This window comes from Phyllobates terribilis, unplaced genomic scaffold, assembly GCF_046119375.1.
Source record: "Phyllobates terribilis strain yellow unplaced genomic scaffold, ASM4611937v1 Scaffold_13__5_contigs__length_258822181, whole genome shotgun sequence".
NCBI lineage: Eukaryota > Metazoa > Chordata > Amphibia > Anura > Dendrobatidae > Phyllobates > Phyllobates terribilis.
In genome coordinates this window covers 98587054-98610868 of record NW_027362773.1, presented here as the reverse complement: position 1 = coordinate 98610868, position 23815 = coordinate 98587054, and the positions used below count along the sequence as shown (strand labels likewise).

Genomic DNA, 23815 nt, shown 5'->3' with positions numbered 1-23815 from the left:
TACAGCTGTGGGCAGAGCTGACAGACTTTTTTTTTTCCCCGCCCACTCCGGACTTCCCCCGTGACGTCAGGGCACAGCCCCCCGGGGCTGGTTGTGAGGGAGGAGCCTGACGTCACCCGGGTGACACGCCTCCTCCGCTGGTTCGGTCCTGACGTTCATTTCATTCCTGTCCTCATTCCGAGCATTCCTCGCATCGCTAGCGCCGAGTCCCTGCTCCCCTCACCGTGCTCGGCCCTCCCCGGGGTGCTCACCCCCCACCCCCAGCCAGCAGCTCCGCGGACAATAGGCAGAGTGGGAGAAGTTGCTGCTGCTCAGCTTTGTGGGGTGTCCTCAGCCGCCCGCCTGCCCGCCGGGGTAAGTTCTGTGTGTGTGAGAGGAAAGAGGGGGGAGTCTGTCAGGAGAGAGCCGGGGAAGAAGGGGGGAGTCACAGGGAGGTGGGCTCTGTGAGGCGAGGGGTGCAGGAGGCCCACACCGCACTTACAGGAGGCTCACTACGTGTTGGGGGGCTCAAGTTAGAGATTTGTGAAACTACAGTTTTTTTGGGGTGGGGGGCATTACATGTACTTTGGTTCAGTGCAGTGTTTGGGGATGCGGGGGTTGCATTGTATGTGCAGTTTTAAGGGGCTGCACTGCAAGTGTTGTGGTTGTTTTTTTTTTTTTTTTTTTGGGGGGGGGGGGGGGGTATTGTATGTGGTGTAATTGTCAAGTGCAGTTTTGGGGGGGGTGTATTTCATGTGCCATAATTATTTTCAGAGGTATTGCATGTGTCGTGGTTGTTTTACTGCAGTTTTCTCAGGGGCCATTGTCTAGTGTAGTTTTTGGGGTGCATTGCACGTGCTGTGGTTGTTTTGGGGGGGTATTTCATGTATCGTGGTTTAGTGCAGTTTTTGGGGTGCATTGCACGTACTGTGGCTGTTTTGGGGTGCATTACACGTGCTGTAGTTTTGGGGGGGTTATTTTTTTGTGTCGTAGTTTAGTGCAAGTTTTAGGGTGCATTGAACTTGTTATGTTTGCTTTGGAGGGTAATGCGCGTGTCATGGTTTAGTGGTGTTATTGCATGTGTTGCTTTCTGTACAGTTTTTGGGGGTGCATTGCATGTGCAGCGATTGTTTTTGGGGTGCAGGTCAGAGTTTTTAATGCTAAACTTTGAGTTCCTTGTGATAAGCTACCGGAGGATAGTGTTTGAGGATATTTTAAGGCTACAGTAATGTTTGTCAGCTTCCATTCTCTTTAGATTTTTGGGGGTGCATTTTAAGTTATGGGAGGCCAAGAATGACAAGAACAACAGTACAGTAACCTGTCCACCACAGTTGGAGGCTTTTTGTAATGTTAAGGTTTCTCTGACCGTTCTGGGATTGGGTGAGGTTAGAACAGAATATTGGGGTACAATACAAATTTTGGGAGTGGAGTCAGGTGATTTTGATCATGGGGTACACGACAAAGAACCCTGACCCGTTACAAGTACTTGTGGAGTGCTCTGACTCACTTGGCAGACCTGACTTAAAAAAAAAAAAAAAAAAAAAAAAAATTGGTAAAGCGAAGAGGGGGGAAAAAAGAATTTTTCACATTTTTCCATAAGAAGGAAGAGCTTTGCCTGGGAAAGGGAAACCAGCCCACAGCAGCAGACAACCCCCCCCCCCCCTCTCCACTCCTGTAATGTCCGCTCCCAGCAGCTTGTATAGAGAGACATGAAAGTCAAATCTATTTTTTTTCCCCCACTCCCTCCCTTTCTTCCAGGGCTGCTCCTCTCCCTCCAAGTTCAAGTGACAAAGTGTCTGGAGTCAGCGAAATCCGGCGAAAGCTCAGAGCAAATCCAACAGGATTCCTCCTAGCAAACTTCCCTTCTGGTAGGAAAATGCACCCTCCATCCTCCTATAATCTGTTGCTCCCTGGCGCTGCTGTTGTTGCAGCCGCCTGTGTTGTAGAGGTGCAGATCTGAGCACAGGCTGCTGCTGCCTTGGTGATGTGTGTGATCATCTGTCCTTTTATTTGTGAAGTGCAAACATATTCTGCAGTCATGTACCCACTTAAGCACACTCCTACAAGGGGATGGGTGGGTGAAAAAAAAAAAGCTGGAGAAATGAAAAACCCAGAAAAAAAATAAATGAGAAAAAAACATAATAAAAAATGTAAACAAGAATATATACGTTTTTATTCTTGGCAACTGGATTTTGATCCCTCATCCAGTGACAGTATTTCAAATAGTCCCATGTGCATAAAGCACCCCGGTGTGGGAAAAAAATACATATGCATATGTCTAATATAGATATATATTATATATATATATATATATTTTTAAAAAATATATGGTGTATACAATTGACATCTTGTATAATGATATATGTAATTGTGTATGTAGAAAAGAAATACCAAAATTTTTTTTTTTACACACAATTACATATACCATTATACAAGATGTCAATTGTACACCAAATACTGTATATATTTTTTAATATTAAAAACTAAAATATATGGTGTATACAATTGACATTTCGTTTAATGGTATCTGATTGTGTGTGCACATCACTAACTTGTTTTAAGAAACTCATCAGTTAATAATATATATAAAAATGTGTATTTTATATATTACATACTTTATTGCTATGTGTCATTGCAACAAGGCTGGACAAGTGCTACATTATCAGACTTTTTTGTGAAATGTAATTTTTAGTTTAGAAATCATCCAATAAAAATAAGTCTGTATGCTGAATTGAAATAACTTTTATACAAATTAATCTTTGTCTTTTTTTTTTAATTTTTTTTATTATTTAGTCAGAGTTTTGGAAGTTGGCATTATAATCCCTGCATTTCTATAGTCTGTCTATAATGTTCAGTTTTAGGGTTTCTTCACATGCTGCAGATTCGTTGCAAATATTTCTGACATTCAAAATCTCTTATTTTCATCTAAATATTTATTTATTTATTTTTTAAAGATGACAAGCATGTAGATTATTGCAAACTCCACACAGATGACTAGGCAAGTAAATGCCATAAAGCTCTGTCAGACGATCAGATAATGGATTACAAGAATCTTATTTTTTATATTAAAACCGTTTTTGTGTGGTGTACATGTAATGTTATATAGATTGTCAAGTGTTTAGAAAGATCTTTTTGCTGTGTCATAAGGAAAGGGTTAAATACCTTTCTGCTTCTGATGTGACAAGAGGGTAATTGGCTTTGTAGATCTGGGGCATGTAAAGAGCTTCTGGCTCTTGCAGGTGGGCGCTGCTGACATTCTCAGGGGGCGCAGCTGACTGCTTTCCACATGTTCCTACTTGTTTCATGTGGGGCCCATGTAATTTTAAAATTGAAAAGAAAGGGGCGGTGACTCCAAAACTCAGCTCACGCCTACCCTGAATACTCTGAGGTTTCTGGAAATGTGACGTTAGAGCTCTAGTGCTGCCTGCAGTTCTTGTATAACATTTTTTACAAGCTTTTTATTTATTTTTTTACACTATGCAATGATACATTGAGGGTTCAGTCTTGTAGAATTGGTTGTGAATGTCTTTTAATCTCCTAGATACCATTAATTATGGCTGTGTGGAATGTATTTAGGGATGGAGAACTTCTATTCAGATGTGTCTGGTGCATACGATTCCCGCGAGAGACTGGAAGCTATTTTAATGATGAAATAATGTACTGTAAATCCCATAAGCACAGAGCCTGAGGGGTTGGTTAAACCTTTCTACAGAAACCTGGTTTTACTAAGGAGCAGTCTGAAATGTTATTGACTTTCCACCATGATTTTTTCTTTTATTATTTTCATGTGGTTATTCTCTGTACAGACCTGTTGTGATCTTTGATTTTATTTGTGTGTTTATCCAATTTAAGTTGGGCTAAATGATTTGTCCTGTATAGTTTCTTCTATTATTTTATATTGGTAATTTGGTTTATAAATTTACAAAAAGTCTTCATGCTGTTTGCGTTTTCCTTTTATTGCTATTTCTGATACTTGGATATTGTATTTTAAACAATAAATATCCTTAATGGTAATTTAATATATAACGACAGCAACCTATATAATTTATTCATTAATAACTAGTAATTCTTTATTTTTATATTTACTATATGCACTTTCAGAGTTTCAAGCAAGAATACTATGGTCACATTTTTGCGCTAGTAGTACTGTTTCTAGTTACGATCCGACCTTGGGTCTAACATCCGCATCATAAATCCCTAAAAAATGCACCTATTATGCTCTTGTGACACTGGCCATATTCAGGAATTTTTTTAATGCCTCTTATATTCAATATATATTAAGTTCTTCACACTAGCATATGAGCATGGTACCATTCATGGAATCAAGATAGCAGTGGCTAGATCTAGCGATGGTTGAAAAAAAAAGTCAGATGTTTAACATATATAATTTTTACATTTCCTTTCTCTTCAGTTGGCTGATCAATTCTTGTTTCTTGTATTTTTTTCTTACTCTTCTATAGCCCTTATCTTTTATTGGTAGTCTGAATGCAATTTCTGAAAACCCTGGACAGACTTAGGTTTATTCTTTAATATATGTACTTTTGAAATGATTTTAATCAAATCAGACAATTAACCCACTGAGACGGGCCCTTGTCAGATGTGCAGCCCCCCCCCCTTGTATGTATCTATTTAGGAGGATTTTTAATCTTTGCCTTGGTCAATGTCGAATCTGTTATATACACGCACATCTGTTTTTTTTTTTTTTTTTCTTTACACGTATGATTTTGAGTAATACAAAGCTTATTAATACCAAATGTTATGTCTCCCATTGTTTTTGTCAGTTTATGGATATAAATGTGGTAAGGTTTAGAAAATAAAAAAAATCTAGCATGTTTTTTTTCCTCCAGACTGCCAAAAGTCCAGTTGATGGCCTGTGTTCGTGCTTTGGCTGTCTTTCAGGCCTTCTTTTCAACTAAATTGGGAAAGCTCTTGTTTATTAATGATTCAGACTCTAATTGCTGAAATAATGCTGTCATTTCCGTGTTGTCAGTTCCAAGACTGTGTGGCACAAGGCATTGTAATTAATGTGGAGATGTCTAATGTGTAACATTTTTCTCTTCTTTTTTTTTTTTTTTCTCTTACATTTTGTATGTTTTTTATGTTGTAGTGACACAGAGCCTGTACAAACAGGCAGTCTTCTCATATAATTTTTTTTTTAAAGGGTAGATAGCAGAAAATGACTTGATTTGTGCTGGCACTTGGAGGCTGCAGGAATAAGAAAAAAAAAGCCAGGTGTTTTGAAGCATGCACACCCCCCAGGCAGGCACACGCATTGTGTACAGCCAAACTCTGGCAGGACTGCTTAAATCTATGAACCCTTTCATGACTGGGCACTTTGCTCCTACCCACAATGCCGTGCACACCATTAGCAGTCTGCTTGTTCATGATAGTAAGAGGGTATTTGCCTTTTACAGTATATATTTTTATTTTATTTGTGCTTTTAGAGCATTATTATATTCTGTAATGCAATTGTCCTAACTCGCTTCATATCCTCTCCCTGCCAAAGGTATGCCCTAGATATATGCCAATGTATGTTTATACAGTTGCATATAAGTATACCATGCAGGATACATTTTTTTTTCCTTAGAATTGCAATGGGAGAAAAATAATTCTATACAAACAAATGTTTTTTTGGTCCCCGCGTTAGATTATGCAGCATCTCGGCTCACTATTCCATACATAAACTACAAGAGTAAAGTTGCAATGTAGAATATATGCAGGGATTGCTTTAACAATTCCTTAATTTATTGTTAATGTAATATATGTGAGCAATCTAAAACTACACTAATTGAATCTTCTTACCAGCCAATAAACTGACCTATATCATGCTGTCTTTTCTGCCTATAAACCCATGAACGTAAACCTTTCTCCCCACTATTATTGGGCTACTTTTCCACAATGAGCTTTTCATTGGTTACTTGCATTTTTTCGAAAATACGCAGCGTAAAAAAACCTAATCATGGGAACGTAGCCTACACTTCACATGCAGATAACCGTAGCAATTCCAAATATAGCTTCATAAGATGGAATTGCACTTTCCTGCTTTGAAAAGCTTCTCCAAACCAGAGCTAAGCTATGAAGAGTTTTCTGTTGGATTTCTGTGTAAGATGTTAGATGGTTTCTCTGAAAACAGTAACAGGTTGATGAATCTCCATGTAGCAGATATCAGAGGGGTTTCTGCCAGCCTCTTGTTAACATTGTGACTCAAACAATCTGTCTTGCAAGCAAGACAATTCCTGTAATTGTGCACTTTTATTTTGGATGTACTAATATCGCCTGGCAAACTTTTCTCAAATGGCTTTGTAACCCGTTCATGACCTCTGATAGTCAGAACCAGCTCATGGTCAACACTTAAGGAAGAGCATGTCTTCTGAGGAGTACATTGGGGTCTGGGGGGGGTTCCTGCAATTACCTCTGCTCCACAATGAGTTAAGTCTGCTATAGTGGATGACTCAATTCTGAAGCTGACATCTGGTTGCTCTTTCTTCACCTGTAAAAGAAAAGAAAATGCAAATACAAGAGGCTTTCCATCGCCCCAGTGCTCTGAAAAAATGCTGCTGACAGTTTGTCTAACAGGGGCTCTTAGACGACTGCTCTACTTCTCTATTGTTAGGCTAGCAACAGGCTTCTGAGGCCGTGTCACCATATGCTCACTATACGCTGCTGATAAGTTATCGGATAATTATGAGCTTACCGATAGGGTGGATGGTTGTGTCACCAGCCACAGAGTTCAGTGTATGTTGCCTCTTGTTCAAGTATGCTTAGAAAATCCACGGCTAGTGTAGATTTTACATTGGAATTTCAGCTATTCCTTTACTATTTCATTGTCACAATCAGATATGTAGAATGCAGCCTCAGGAATTTTTAGGATTTTATCCTTTTCTTTTCTCATTTAGGAAATAATGTATTCTAGAATTATGGCTGTTTTTTTTCTTTAGCATAGAATACATAAGTAACCTATACTGGGTGACTGTAAAAGCAGGCACTGCTTTCCATGAACTGTGAATGGCATCTAAATGCTCTCATTTTAGTTCTGTTGCCCCTTATGGAAGTACTGGCATTCAGTCTCTGAACCAGGAGGCTCAGGATGAACAACTTGTCCCAGACAAGGTGGTGTTCTATAAACTTACTGTTTTGTGTTTTTTTTTTTTTTTTTTTTTTAGCTTTAGTAAACTACAATCAACAGTGACTGACTGAGATTTGCACATCATAAGTTTATTATGTTATCAGTAAATAGTTGGCATATATTCCACCTGGTAAATTCCGGTTATTCCCTCCTAAATTACAATGTTCCCAATAACCATGCAATCTGACAGCATCTAATATATTTCTCTTAATACTGAATGCATTTCTTGAATGCTTTGGAGGTACAATTTGTCTTTGCACTTGATCTGATGGGAGTGACAGGGCTGCCGCTAGAAATTTCAGGGCCCCATACTGGCAAAATTTTTGGGTCCCCTTGAGAGTCTTCCCAGGCTCTACCCCAGCTCTGCTCCAACTCCTCAAACCTTCTACAGTCCCACTGCCCACTCTTGGAAAACTCCACTTCTGCACCATGTCCTCACCAATCACACATTAACAGTTCACATTGAACACCATATCGCATACATAGCCAGCGGCTTTTGTTTTAGCTAAAAGATTTTTTAAGCCGCCATCACAACAAGGAGACTCTTCTGTCTGGGCCCTGCTCTACTCTAACCTAGTAAACATTTCTTAAAATATCCAGTACTCTTTTTAGGTATATTTTTATTTATTTTTCTTTAAGGGAATGTCACATACATTTTTTTTTTAAAAATGACCAATAATATCACATACAAGGGACAAATACCGTCACACCATGACCAGACCGCATATTACCACCACATAGTGACCGAATACTACAATACAGATCATTAATAAAAAAACAAAACACAATACTAATATTACCATAAGTGCCATTATTCACAGGAGCTCTATACATAGTATACAGTGCATAGTGTCGGTGCACGGGTAATACAGGGATCACCAGTAACGACATTCACAGGGGCTCTGTATATAGTGTCAGTGTACAGATAATACAGGGGTCACCAGTGACATTATACACAGGAGCTCTAAATATAGTGTCAGTGTTCAGGTAATACAGTGATCACCAGTGACATATACAGGAGCTCTGTAGATAGTATATAGTGTCCGTGTACAGATAACATACTGACTCGCCAGTGACGTCTCTAGTTGAAGTTCTTCATCCAGATCAGACCGCCATCCAGATCAGACCGCCATCACTTCTTCCAGCCAGGACTCGTCTCTGCATAAAATAGTTATCTAGAGCACATTCCCCAACTTCTACACTACGCAGATGAATAGAGACGTGCACCCACCATTAATATATAATTAGTTATTATGTAACACACCATTCCAAATATAAATTGTAATCACCACTGTGCCCCCACTAACTGTAAAAAGCCACTTTCCCCACCTATTACATTAATTAGAACCTGTACTCTTTCCCCCAATTCATTACCAGTCACACTCCTGTATCCTCAATGCCCCCCATTCTCCCGATTCATTATATTTACATGCTCCCTCCATCCCAATTCATTTTGTCATGTCCTCTCTTCCACCTCCAATTCATCATCATTTCTTGTCCCCCCTACACCGTCAATTCATCATTTGCTCTTCCCACCCCCACCTTCAATTTATCATTTGCTGTTCCCCATACCCCACCTTCAAGTCATCATTATGTCCACTCCCAGTTCATCATTAGCTCTCCCTACCCCCACTCCCAGTTCATCATGTGCTCTCCCCCAAGACCATTTTAATTCTATATAAAAAAAAAAAAAAAAAAAAAGTTTTCATACTTACCTCTTATACGATCCCTGTAGCTCCACTTCTGACCTGGCAGCATCCTTGCGCTGGATGCCGGCAAGTATGCCATGACGTCATCGCATATGGCCATCTCCAGTGCGTCACTGAGGGGAGGAGGGACTCCCCTGGAGCTGCATGACCGTTCAGTTTTGACAGCCGTGCAGCTCCAAGGCTCCTGGCGCAGAGGAGACAGCGACAGCACGCAGGCACATGATACCCCGGGGCCCGGTGAGCAGAAGCGCAAAGAGCATGGGGGCCCCGCACCGGGCCCCTGCTCTTTACTGCTGTTCACTGGGCCCTATACAACAGTAAGTGCAGTACTAGCAGACCTGGGGAGTGATGGAATGAAGAGGGGAAGACTGAAGCGTTTACATTATTTATTTTTTTTACACTTATGTTTTGTACTATACCACAACCTGTGGCTGATGTGTTTTTGTATGCTTGCTCATTGATTGCACTAGATGGCTACTTTTCGCAGGTTAATTCCACATTGCTTAAATTATGTAAAGATTAATCTTCTGCAAATCCACTTTTATTTTTTGGAATCTAAAAGTATATTTGTTAGATTTTTAGTATGCTGAAATGAGAGGTACTGTGTGGGATTGCGCTACTGCTGTTGAGCAGCCCATTAGTTCTGCTTGACTCTGGAAATTAAGTCCTCATTGAAATTTCTGACTTGTTAAAATTTGTGATGTCCAACAGGCTTGTCATGTTTGTTTTTGGGTGATTCAGGGCTGTTAGCCAAAATCTGTTGCTTGTCTGGGATTTAAAATATTCTAGTCTACTTCCCTGTAGTTGAACAAGTGCAATCTACCTACGTGACTGCTGCAGCCAATCACTGGTCCCAGCAGTATATGGCACGAAGCTCTTGAGGACACTTATTGTCTGCAGTGGTCACTTGAGTTGATTGTACATCTTGAGCTGCAGGGAAGTAAAATAAGGCAGAAGATTACATGCATACGTTTTTGTTTGTAGTTCCTGCTTTTGAGGGGACAAAAGAGTGGGCCCAATTCGTTAAGACTGGCGTGCACATCTTTCAACTACTGTGTGCCACTTTCAGAAATGTGTCCCAGTCACTGGCTGCCATCTTGGTTGCAATTTACAACACTTTTGTGACAAAGTTGTGTAAATTATGATTATTTTTTTCTCGTGCACTTGCCAATGCTTGACCTTGTGCCCACTTCTCAAAGTTGATGGGACTGGCGTAAAAAAAAAAAAAGTTAAATGTTAAAAGGTAATTTTAAGCAATTTTTATGGTGAAAATGGCTTAATGAATTGCGAAACACCTCTGCTAGCTCTGATATCAGTGTGTTCATACAATTTGCTTGTGTTTTGGCAGATTTACTGTGCGTTTTTATTAATTTTCCATCACAGTACTGTGCCGATACTTTGCAGATGCTGAGAAATTGGTATTACATGGTGCCCACGTATAGTGTTTGCTTGTATTCTGACCCAATCCCTTTTGGAAGGTTTTGACCCCTGCTACCAAGTTCTATTAATACAATTATGCCCAAGAATGGCACAGTATCTCCAGTAGCTTTTGGAAGCCACATATCAAGTGCCACAAATTCTGATATAATAGATCGGGGGTAGGGAGTTTTCTGGCCTCATGTGAAGCATCAAGAGGAATAAAATATTGTTTCATAACTGTAGCCTTTATTTCCATTCTCTGCTCAACTATCCCCTTTCCTCTTACCAGTTAGAAACCTACTTTTCTTGTGCATGTATTAAACAGTTTACCATTTCTGGGCATAGGCTTCTGCTAGTTTCCATAACTGTGACATCTGTTTTACAAGAATTCCATGTCTCATTCAGGTCTCTCCTCTCCTTCTCCTGGGGGCATTTTTCCTGTACCGGCTGCTGGAGTTCTTTTACCGCCTTCTGACCTTGTACTTACTTTCATTCAGCTTCTCACAGCACAGAGAATGCAGAAAATTTATAGGAGCACCCATCAATCTGCAGCGGTCCTTGGCTCAAATCCAATCTGGGGCCACACTGGCATGGAATTTGTGTGTTCACACCATGGTTGTGTGGTTTTCTTCATGTTGCTCTTTTATTTCCTGCCACACTTTCCTCATCTCGCGCAGGTTTTTGGATTAGATTGTGAGCACTTGAGGACAGTGATGGCTATGGTTTGTACAGCACAATAAAATAATTTTCTGTTGATGTTCTTATTACTTGGAAGAAAAATTAAGCGGACTCTAGGATTCCCTTTAAGGTCTCTCTCAGTAAGAAATTGCCTATTTATATCAGGTTTTTGTGTTAAATGTACTTTTAATTTTTTTTTACATATCTAAATTTGTATTAAAAATGAAGTTAAAAACTTGCAATTTTCACATTGGCCACTGGGGATTTTTTTAACTTACTGTTTAATGAAACAACACATGTATGTAGCCACAGTGGTTAGACCCTTACCCTATATTAGGTTATTTTGAGTGTTTAATGAGCATGTGGTCATTGTGAAGGGAGGAGAGCAGGGTCAGTCATAGCACCTATTGTGAGGGGTGGGCAATCCTGTGTTATCAGCTGTACATAGAAGTGTTACCTGTAGTTGCAATTCTCTTCTTAATAAAGATTATATGGAAAACATTTTTTTTTTTTTTTTTAATGCATGTAACACACAAACCTGATTTAAACAATACTTCATTATTTCTTGCTCATTTTCATTAAGTCCATCAATGTAGAGTGGCATGCTAACAGGGAAAAGAAGACCATGACTAGTCACCGTTGCAGTACCTCCCAGATGACATGCAATGGTTTTATAACTTCATTTTCTCCATTCTAACAAAGCAATATCTTAGACAGGGAAAGCCTACAAAAGTATTTCTGATCCCTAAAATATCCTGGTGCTGATGATATAACCACAACTTTTGGCAGTTTCCATGTAATTTGTCACCTAAATATCTATCTCTAGTAGTATTATAATTATTATTATTATTGCGGCATTTATTCCATGGCGCTTTACATGTGAAAAGGGGGGTATACATAGCAAAAAAACACTTACAATAATCTTAACAGAATGGGTCAGCGACTGGTACAGGAGGAGAGGACCCTGCCCGCGAGGGCTCACAGTCTACACGGGATCTTCATACGTGCATCTGTCTCTTACTGTGTATGGGATTTATTCAGCATAAGAAATGTATTTGCGTTCCACATGTGCAGCTGTTCAGTATAACTGCATATCAGTGTCTATATATGTCCTGTGAGTGGCATGGACATTACAGAAAACAAGGCATCCAGAACTGCCCAGTACATAGCAATCACACTTACATTTAAGTGTGATGTTGCTGACTTGCAAAAAAATGTTTAGGGGGTATTCAGGTCAGGCATGGTCTTAAAAGCCACATCTGGAAAACAGTTTTTTTATTTTTTTTTTTAAAGCCACTGAAACATTTAGTTTTATATACAGTATATCACAAAAGAGCGTATACCCTTTACATTTTTGTAAATATTTTCTTATATCTTTTCACTGAAGATATGAATGACACTTTGATACAATGTGAAGTAGTCAGTGTACAGCTTGTAGAACAGTGTAAATTTGGTGAGCCCTCTAAATAACTCAACATACAGCCATTAATGTCTAAACCGCTGGCAACAAAAGTGAGTACACCCCTACGTGAAAATGGCCAAATTGTGCCCAATTTCCACATTTTTCCTCTCTGTTGTCATGTGACGCATTAGTGTTACAAGGTCTCAGGTGTGTTAAATTTGATATCGCTCGCACATGCTCTCATAATGGTCACTAGAAGTTCATCATGGCAAAGAACCCTCTGAGGGTCTGAAAAAAAAATTGTACATAACGATGGCTTAGGCTATGAGAAGATTGCCAAACCCTGAAACTGAGCTGCAGGACTGTGGGAAAGACTACAGTGATTTAACAAGACCCGTTCCGCTCTGAACTGGCCTCGCCATGGTCGGCCAAAGGAGTTGAGCGCACGTGCTCCGCGTCATCCAGAGGTTATCTTTTCAAAATAGATGAATGAGTGCTGCCAGCATTACTGCAGAGGTTAAAGGTGTGGGGTAAGCCTGTAAGTACTCAGACCATAAGCCGCACACTGCATCAAATTTGGGCTTCATGGCTGTCTTCCCAAAAAGAAGCCTTTTCTAAGGATGATGCACAAGAAAGCCCACAAGCAGACTAAGGACATGGATTACTGGAGCCATGTCCTGTGGTCTGATTAGACCAAGATAAACTTAGTTCAGATGGTGTCAAGTGTGTGTGGCGGCAACCAGGTGAGGAGTACAAAGACGTGTCTTGCCTACAGTCAGGCGTGGTGGGGGGATTGTCATGGTTTGTGGGGAGCTACAATTCATTGCGGGAACCATAAATGCCCACATGTACAATGACATCCAGACGCAGAACATGATCCCCCTCATGGAAACTGGGCCGCAGTGCAATATTCCAATATAACGACCCCAAACACCACCAAGACATTGCACTGTCTTGCTAAAGAAACTGAGGGTAAAGGTGCTGGACTGGCCAAGCATGCCTCCAGACCTAAACCCTATTGGGCATCTGTGGGGCATCCTCAAATGAAAGGTGGAGGAGCGCAAGGACTCCCAACATCCACCAGCTCTGTGATGTCATAGAGGAGTGGAAGAGGATTACAGTGGCAACCTGTGAAGCTCTAGTGAACGCCATGGCCAAGAGAGTTAAGACCATGCTTGAAAATAATGGTGGTCACGCAAAATAGTGACACTCTGGGCTCAATTTGGCCATTTTCACTTAGGGATGTTCTCACTTTTGTTGCTAGCGGTTTAGACATTAATTGCTGTGTGAGTTATGGTATTTAGAGAACACATCAAATTTACACTTATACAAGCTGTATACGGACTCATCTACAGATTATCAAAATGTCATATCCTCAGTGTTGTCCCATGAAAAGATACAATAAAATATTTACAAAAAAATGTGAGGGGTGTACACACTTTTATGATATATTGTATCTCACCTGTGGGGGTAAAAAACATCCAAAACACTGCCAATCAAGGGCATCTTTTCTGTGCAATTTTTTTTTGGGTGTGGAAAAAAATGCATAAAAACAGCAACAAAAATCATCTATGATTTACGCATGGAAATCTTGTTTCAAGCAGATTTGAAACATTTGAGGTGCATTTGGGTGGAAACTCTGTTCTAAAAAATTTTTAAACTGTATTAGCATATCCTAATTACATTACAAAACCACTACAAATTTTTTTTCATATGCGTTTTTAGTCACCATAGAATACACCATTGGGCCAGTACCATGGCTTGAAACGTGGACTGTGCTCAGATCGCAGTTGCCGCCCCCACCACCTCATCTGACCTAAGGTGGGGTTTGCATTTATGCCTATGAGGCAGATAGTTCAAGTCAGGCAACTCTGTAGTTGAGCCTGGAATTGTGGTCTTAACATGGTTTGTTGTTTCACTAACTCTTTTTATAAGTGTAGATCTTTAAAGGAGTTTTCAGAATACCCCGTTTTCAGCATGTTGCCTTCTCCATAAAAAAAACATACTGTATGAAACATATTTTCGTGCCATCTGGTTAGTCCAAACTCTCACAATGTTTACAGAATGACCAGGGCTACAGATTGCATTTGTGACTAATGATTGTTGGTGTAGGCACACGCTGTATGTGTGCTATAAATGAGCAAGACTTTGTTTATTATGCTTCACCTGCCAGCACTTTATTTTACTAATCTAAGATAAACTGTGCAGTTATCTTTCCCAGGGAACAAAGCTGATGTGTTTCAGACTATACCGCCTTGCATCATGAATGAAGCAGAGTCATACAACACATAACATTACGCCATATGATACATAATATCCAAGCCGAAATTACAATACAGGCTATATATCTTTACTGTACTACATGGTGTGACAATGGCTGAGACCTGACTATACATAATTGTGCTATGGTATAAGACAGCACTTCTTCCCTACAATAATTGTCAATAAAAATAGTTGACCCGACATATAAAATACTGTGTTTTAGATCATTCTAAATGTAACCATTTTTCAACTGGAACTGGCGATCTTGTAAAAATGTCCCATGAATTGCAACCTGTGGGTGGAGAGCACACTGGGCCATTATAGAGGTTGTTCAGTAGCCATCAGCTGTTTTAATAGCCACACAGTGAGAAACAGGGAGGCAGAAGTGTCTGTGCCTGCATCATTTATTTGAACAGATTGGCAGTTCTGACTGCCAATGTCATTTTGTATGGTTAGATAAGGTAGGTAGTACTATATGGGCCTACATAATGTGTAAAGAGAAACAAAACCGTGCTCTGTGTCTTCATAATTTTAATTTTCTTGCCTTCCACACTTCCCAATAGCACGGTACATGAAGCTACGGCATGGTTGTCACTTTGCTGCAACATGAGATTTTGCTATGCAGCTACGCAGTTATTGTGTATTATAAATATGCACTAAAACCTTTTTGGGCATATTGAGATTGTGTTAAGTGTTCCCATAGAAGGGATCACTCTCTTGACTTGCTTTGTCCTAATGCTGCTCTAAGTTATAGACCATCTCTCACCAATTGACTTTTTTTTTAGTGAACAGTCTCCTTTTAAACCAGCCTTTAGTGAATGATGATCAAGTTCTTGACAGCTTTGATTTTTCCAGATGAACTGTACACGATGGAGGCTCTGATGTACACTGCCGGCCAGTCTTCTACTGGGTTGTCTGACTTGTAAAGGGACTTTTGATTACAGTCTGCGGTATAGTGGAAGTATTAGTGGTAAATGGAAGTAGAGGAAAGGCTGGATTGAAGCCACTGACGTCACAATCAAATGCTGCCATAGGAGAGGAGCCATGGAAAGGGCTTTCTGCCAATTGCACTTTGACCTATTCCTCTTCTGTACTAACTTCTTATTCTTGTATTACTTGCTCACAAAGCATTGAATAAATTTTACTGTAGCAGTTTTGAAGCAACACTGATTGCTAATCAATCTCTCCTGCTGTTGTGCAAATGGAACTGAAAACCGGTAGAAATGATAGGCAATTAGCAAGACAACCCTATAAAGGAGAAGTTCTGCAGGTGAAGACCACAGACCATTTCTCTACTCTCATCCTTTTTGGCTGTTGTTTTGATCAATTTTGCATTTGCATTTTGTCTTTGCAACTAGAATATTTAATTCAGTGATATCTAGGATGGGGCATTTTAGTGTTCCCTTTATTTTTTTGAGCAGTGTATATAAACCGCCACAAAATACTTTTCATTGACATATCTGTATTACTATTCACATGGCCATGGATTTGAAGTTGTAGATTTGAAAGCAGCGTGTATAAGTGACATGTCACTTATTAAAGCGGATTCCAGCCTTGGCGGGTAGAGATTAAATGGGGCTAATCTACTTGTAGACCTGCAGACGTGGTTAAAACTGCAAATCCTATGGCAGAAACTTAAGGGTAGGTGTTTAAATTTGCAGCAGAATACACAGCAGAAATACATTTTTATGACTTGGATAAAGCATACCTTTTTAGAAGTAACTTGTTGGGGGCTTTAGGGTTAGCAAAGTCATTATATTGCTAGGTAGGATAGTGAAAGCCTTCCTGGACAAAAGTGGATATTCTTTCACTGAAAAAAAACAAACATTTTAATCTTTTTGTAAATGAGGCTACAAGTTCACAAAAGACAGTTCAATTTGTGGTTAGTCCACCGATCATCTGCATTATTCCCTAACTAGCGCCATCCACATGGACTTGATGTCAACTAAGTCCATGGTCTGCTCTAAACAGGGAATAATGCAGAGGAATGGATGCCTCATTTACATAGATTCAGAGTTGATTTTCTCAGTGATTGAATATCTTTTTGTTGCCTGGAAGGCATGTTTAAAATTTTGTCCTTCACTACTCTATCCATCAGTATATTAAGTTTGGAGATCCTTAAGCTTCTGACTGGTTTCTTTTAGGCCCGACTTCACACAGCAAAGTTTCGCAGCTGTATAGACCATGATTTCCAGACCGCCTGTTGGTGTCCTGACCCAAACTCGACAACTTCATTTGATACCTTTTTTGATTCACTTGTAGCTATTGGCTCAAAAAGCTTCTTGAAACCTACGTTTGATTCAAGCCTCAGGCTGTGTGCCCACTATGCGTTTTTCAAGCGTTTTTGCAGTGGAATTTCCGCAGCGAAAACTCTTAAACGCTTGGTAATACGTACCCCATGGTCCCCAATGATCGCATGTGCTGTGCACATGCTGTGGAAATTTCCTCTGCGGATTGTCATTGCTTAAAAATCCGCAGCTTGTCCATTAATTTTGCGGAAATGCTTCGTAATCGCCGCCATTGACTTGCATTGAATCGCTTAATATCCGCATGAGTACATGTACACATGCGGATATTAAGCGATTCAATGTGCGGATGGTACCCGGGTCTGGAGAAGAGGAGACTCTCCTCCAGACCAGGATACCATAGTACCTGTAGTTAAAAAATTAAAATAAAAAAACATTATACTCCCTTTCCGATGGTCCCCGGTCTCCTCAGCGATTCATCCTGGCTCCCCGGCGGTTCGCGATAGTGTAAACCTTCCATGACGTCATTTAGTCATGTGACAGGTCATGCGACCGCCGATGTCAGCTGTTGCGTGACCTGTCACACGACTAAATGACGTCATGGAAGGTCCTTTTACACCATCGCGAACCGCCGGGGAGCCAGGACGCATCGCTGAGGAGACCGGGGGCTATCAGAAGGTAATTTTTTTTTTTTTTTTTAACTTTTAACTTGGTCACTATATAAATCCATGCCGGTTGCATGGATTTATATAGTGTGACCAAGTTGTCAAGCACTTTCCAAGTGATGGTAAAATCGCTTGGAAAAGCGCTTGATAACCAGCAAGTGAAAATGCATGCAAAAACGCTTGACAAACGCTTCTACCTGGCAGGAAAAAAAGCATGTAAAATCCGCATGCGGTTTTCCTGCCAGGGAGATGCAGAAAAAAATCCGGAGCATTTCTGCTTCTTGGGCACTTAGCCTTAACCAGTCATATAATAAAGCTTTAATCCCTTACAGCCCAAGAGTTAAGCCCACCAGACGTCATCTGTCGGGGGAGAGTCAGATGGCCCCCATACAGAATTTAGATTGGTGACCAATCCAGCCAATATCTGTTACCTTCAGACAATAGTATGAAAGGCAAGAACTTTTATGTTTTTGTTGTACATGTTACATATAGTCATGGCTGAAAGTGTTGGCACCCTTGAAATTGTTCCAGAAAATGAAGTATTTCTCACACAAATTATTGCAATTACACATGATTTGTTATACACATGTTTATTTCCTTTTGTATGTATTGGAACAACACACAAAACGAAGGAAAATCATATTGGACATAATTTTGCAGAAAACCCCAAAAATGGGCCAGACAAAATTGACACTTTTCCAAAATTGTAGGTAAATAACTTTGTTTCAAGCATGTGATGCTCATTCAAACTCAGCTGTGGCAAGTAACAGGTGTGGGAAATATGAAAATCACACCTGAAACAAGATCAAAAGGGGAGACGTTTACTCAATCTTTGCATTTTGTGTCTGTGTGTGCCACACTAAGCATGGAGAACAGAAAGAGGAGAAGCGAACTGTCTGGGGACTTGAGAAACAAAATGTTGTAAAAATATCAACAATCTCAAGGGTACAAGTCCATCTCCAGAGATCTTAATGTTCCTTTGTCCACAGTGTGCAACGTAATCAAGAAATTTACAACCCATGGCACTGTAGCTAATCTTCCTGGATTTGGATGGCAGAGGAAAATTGATAAAAGGTTGCAAAGTAGGATAGTGTGTATGGTGGATAAGCAGCCCCAATCAAGGTCCAAAAAAAATTCAAGCTGTCCTGCAGGCTCAGGGTGCATCAGTGTCAACATGAACTATGTATCGACATTTGAATGAAATGAAACACGATGGCTGGAGACCCAGGAGAACCCCACTGCAGACAGTGACCTAAAAAAAGCTAGGGTGTAGTTTGATGAAATCCTTCTGGGAAAACGTTTTGTGGACAGATGAGACCAAGATGGAGCTTTTTGGCAAAAGCACATCATTTTACTGTTTACCCAAAACTGAATGAGGCCTGCAAAGAAAAGAACACATTACCTACAATCCAAATATGGTGGAGGTTCAAAGATGTTTTGGGGGCTGTTTTGCTGCCTCTGGCACCGGGTGCCTTGACTGAGTGCAAGGCATCATGAAAGCTGAAGATTACCAAAGGATTTTGGGTTGAAATGTAGTGCCCAGTGTCAGAAAGCTGGGTTTGCGTCCTAGGTCATGGGTCTTTCAGCACAACAATGACCCAAAACATGCTTCAAGAAGCACCCAGAAACGGATGGAAACAAAGGACCGAAGAGTTCTGAAGTGGCAGCAATGAGTCCAGTAAATCCCATTGAACACCTGTGGAGAGATCTTAAAATTGTTGTTGGGAGAAGACTCCTTCACATATGAGAGACCTGGAGCAGTATGGTCAAAATTCCAGTTGAGAAGTGTAAGAAACTTGTTTATAGGAAGCGATTGACTGCAGTAATTTATTCCAAGGGGTGTGCAACCAAATATTAAGTTTTGTCCGGCCCATTTTTGGGGTTTTGTGTGAAATTACGTCCAAGTTGCCTTTTCTTTTTTTTTTTTTTTTTTGTTCCAATACTCACAATGGAAATACATATGTGTATAACGCATGTGTGATTGCAATCATTTTCTGGGAGAAATACTTCATTTTCTGGAACAATTTCAAGGGTGCCAACACTTTCAGCCATGACTAAATAAGAAGTAACGAATGGAGGCAGCACACCATGCAATATGGCAAAAACCCAGTGTTTTATTAGCCCATAGTGGCAGTGGCAAAGTTCTGGTTCTGATCTATGAACCTTTCTCAAGCGTGTTACTTCGTGTTTTTTTACTTTTATTTTTTTTTTAATTTCATGCTCCACAGTGAGTTACATAGAGTAATTGTAGAATCCTAAAACTGCTTAAGTAAGTCTATAGCGCAAATTATTCCGTGACCATGACTGCATGTAACATCGCCCCAATATTCCACCATAAGTTATATTTTAGGTGTCACGATATTCTGATGTAGAACAGTGACTTGTATGGCAAAAGAAAAATGGTGAATAGACTAGGACAGTCTTACAGGCTTTCTTAATGAAATGGCAAGATTTGCCATGTGTGGAAACATTAGTCTTGTCAGTGAGAGATACCATATTTTAATTACACATGGCTCGTTGACTGCTTAAATGCTGCCATGTGCATATTAATGGAAGGAGAAGCCTATTCATTGGGTATTCTCCTATTAATATCATTGTTTATGCTAATCTACATAATTTTTAGAAATTGCATGCAGAACTATGCAGAAGCTGAACGTGTTGCTATCACTTGTCACAGACATGCAGTCTGTCAGTGCTTACGCTGTGTAGATCTCCTGTAATGTACACATTCCCTTATTTGTCACAGCTGGCTCCAAATTATACATTAATTTCTAAATAATGGAGATCAGCAGCCCCAACTTTACACTCTGTGGTTGATTAAAACGCTGCCGGAGTTTGTCCGTGGAAGGCTTTCATTACAGTGTGGAAACGCAATCCCACCTGCCATGCCATTATAGCAGTTACCACTTTCCCAGGTTTACAAGAGATGAATTTAATGCATCCCTGTCTCGTGATCTTCTTCGTTCTTGCATTACTCATTGTGAAATCTCTTTGAAATGAAATGACCTATGAAATCTTTAATTTGATCTGTGACCTGCACTTTAAACACCCAGTGCCATCTGATACAATGAGCCCCTAAAGCACCTTTTATTGGCTAAATTGGCTTCTAGTATAAGGCGGTGTTCCCACAATGAGTATTTGGTGCGTTTTTGATGTTGCATAATTTCTGTGCCTATTTAAATTAGCTTGCGTTTTTTTACTATTAGTTTTTATTTGACGCTGCATTTTTTGTCTCTGGTGTGTCATACTTTAAATAAAGCTGTTTTCATTTTTCATACTTCCTGTTTTTATTTTTTTTGCTCGGACAACTTTATTGACATAATTAGGCATGGATTACATGCGACTTTGATGCGTTTTCGCTGCGGAAACCCACTAAAAACACGTGCTTTTTTTTTTTTTTGCTGCAGATTTTCTTATTTAATGTAAGTCTATGTGGAAATGTGCACAGAAAACTCATCGCACCCGCAAGAGTAATTGACATACTGTAGGTTTGAAAAACGTACCACAGATGCATTTATGCAGTGTTAAAAAGAAGCCGTGTACATGAGACTTCTATAAATCCCATCCACTCTGCTGGAACTGTAAGACGCTGCGTTTTTGCCTCAGCAAAAAACGTTTCGAAAAGACATCAAAAGCTCATCGTAGGAATGTAGCCCAAAAGTAAATTGTGAAAAGCTTGGTAAATTTACCATGTCTACACTGTGTGCCGAATTATTAGGCAAGTTGTATTTTAGTGGATTATTTTTATTATTGATCAACAACTATGTTCTCAAGCAACCCAAAAGACTCATAAATATCCAAGCTTAATATTTTTGGAAGTTGGAGTGTTTTTTTTTTAGATTTGGCTATCTTAGGAGGATATCGGTTTGTGCAGGTAACTATTACTGTGCTAAATTATTAGGCAACTTAATAAAAACCAAATATAATCCCATCTCACTTGTTTATTTTCACCAGGTAAACCAATATCGGTGCACAAAATTCAGATATAAACATTTGTGACATACAAAAAACAAAAAAATTTGTGATTAATATAGCCACCTTTCTTTATGATGACACTCAGCAGCCTTCCATCCATAGATTCTGTCAGTTGCTTGATCTGTTTTCAATCAACATTGCGTGCAGCAGCCACCACAGCCTCCCAGACACTGTTCCCAGAGGTGTACTGTTTTCCCTCCCTGTAGATCTCACATTTTATGATGGACCATAGGTTCTCTATGGGGTTCAGATCAGGTGAACAAGGGGGCCATGTCATTATTTTTTCTTCTTTTAGACCTTTACTGGCCAGCCACGCTGTGGAGTAGTTGGTTGCATGTGATGGAGCATTGTCCTGCATGAAAATCATGTTTTTCTTGAACGATACAGACTTCTTCCTGTACCATTGCTTGAAGAAGTTGTCTTCCAGAAACTGGCAGTAGGTCTGGGAGTTGAGCTTCACTCCATCCTCAACCCAAAAAGGTCCCACAAGTTCATCTTTGATACCAGCCCATACCAGTACCCCACCTCCACCTTGCTGGCGTCTTAGTCGTAGTGGAGCTCTCTGCCCTTTACTGATCCAGCCTCTGGCCCATCCATCTGGCCCATCAAGAGTCACTCTCATTTCATCAGTCCATAAAACCTTTGAAAAATCAGTCTTAAGATATTTCTTGGCCCATTCTTGACGTTTTATCTTATGTTTCTTGTTCAAAGGTGGTGGTTTTTCAGCCGTCCTTACCTTGGCCATGTCCCTGAGTATCACACACCTTGTGCTTTTTGATACTCCAGTAACGTTGCAGCTCTGAAATATGGCAAAACTGGTGGCGAATGGCATCTTGGGAGCTTCACGCTTGATTTTCCTCAATTCATGGGCAGTTATTTTACGCCTTTTTTGGCCAACACGCTTCTTGCGACCCTGTTGGCTATTTGCCATGAAGCGCTTGAGTGTTCGGTGATCACGCTTCAAAAGTTTGGAAATTTCAAGACTGCTGCATCCCTCTGCAAGACATCTCACAATTTTAGACTTTTCAGAGCCGGTCAAATCTCTCTCCTGACCCATTTTGCCAAAGGAAAGGAAGTTGCCTAATAATTATGCACACCTTATATAGGGTGTTGATGTCATTAGTCAACACCCCTCCTCATTACAGAGATGCACATCACCAGATTTACTTAATTGGTAGTTGGCTCTCAAGCCTATGCAGCTTGGAGTAGGACAACATGTATAAAAAATATCAAAGTGATCAAAATACGCATTTGCCTAATAATTCAGCACACAGTGTAGTCCAGGAACTTGACAGTTCATGGGAATTGTGTAGCCAATGTTCCAAGAAATTACTGCTGCGTCTTTATTTGTGAGTCAGTTTTCGTCTAAATCAGCAGATGGGGATAAAAAAAAGCCCTTTCCTCAGTCTAGTTCTAAAAATGATTCTGTGGGTAACTTGTCTCCTTTCTTTGGAAGTTGTCTGCCCCCTTTTTTTTATACATTGGAAAGGAATATATTCCCATTTTTATAAAATAAGTTTCCAACTCGGACAAAACTGCTTGTGAATTATGGCACAGGAACAACTGTCTGTTCCAGCTGTCATTGATTTGTCTCTTAATGATGTATTTACTTTTATTTCAAAGTAAATGGTTTGTTCAAGTAATTGCGAGTAATTATCTGGCTTCCAGGAACAGGACCAAATTATATCAGCCTATATGAATCTGGGGAACGGTGGAGAAGTGGCACTTGTTTCTTTAAGGAGACATTTAGGTCACGCTGGACGGGAATGTTTAATGTACTTTTCAGAAATGTTTTATTTGTTAGCGGCCTGAGCGGTTTCTCTGTTCATATAAACTTTCTCTGATCAGGAATAGATGGCAGCAGCCTGTAGGTTACCCATGAATCAGTGTGAGTCAGTTCCTGAAACCACTGCATGTCTTGAAGTTCTTGGCTGAGCCCTCAAGCAGGAAATCCAGGATTCAATGACTTCCTCTCAGAGAAATGCTTATGGAAGTGTTAGCGGTTAGTGTATAGGCTGCTGTTCAAAGCAATGCGGACCTGACTGCTTAAGAAACAAAGGTGTACAAATCCGCACAGACTGCAGCACTTCATCATCGATGGCTTCTTATGTCCAGAAGAAGGGTTACATTGGATATATACATTGCATAGACCAAGTTTATGAAAGAGGAGGATCTCGCAAAAAAAAAAAAAAAAAGAGTAACGTAACAAAAGATATAGCCCATTATCTTTTACACAAAGTTTTAAACTTTTGTATTATATAACTTCAGTAACGTTATCTTACAAATCTGATAAAGTTTGGGAAACTACAGCATGGTTTACGGCTCAAAATGGTAATTGTTTACTTTGTGCACAC

The 23815-nt window shown here is 40.0% G+C and overlaps 1 protein-coding gene across 12 annotated transcripts in view; it reads left to right on the top strand.

Annotated features, from left to right (window-relative positions):
• Nucleotides 1-114: 114 nt before the first annotated feature.
• TEAD1 (TEA domain transcription factor 1) overlaps nucleotides 115-23815 on the top strand; it is a 172896-nt gene continuing 149195 nt past the window's right edge. For 11 of the 12 annotated variants that reach the window (XM_073658269.1, XM_073658266.1, XM_073658267.1 and 8 more), the window contains exons 1-2: nucleotides 115-354; nucleotides 1738-1847. The gene's annotated coding sequence lies outside the window, so the exon portion shown is untranslated. The remainder of the gene's footprint in view (nucleotides 355-1737; nucleotides 1848-23815) is intronic. The other variant, XM_073658270.1, reaches the window with a different exon arrangement.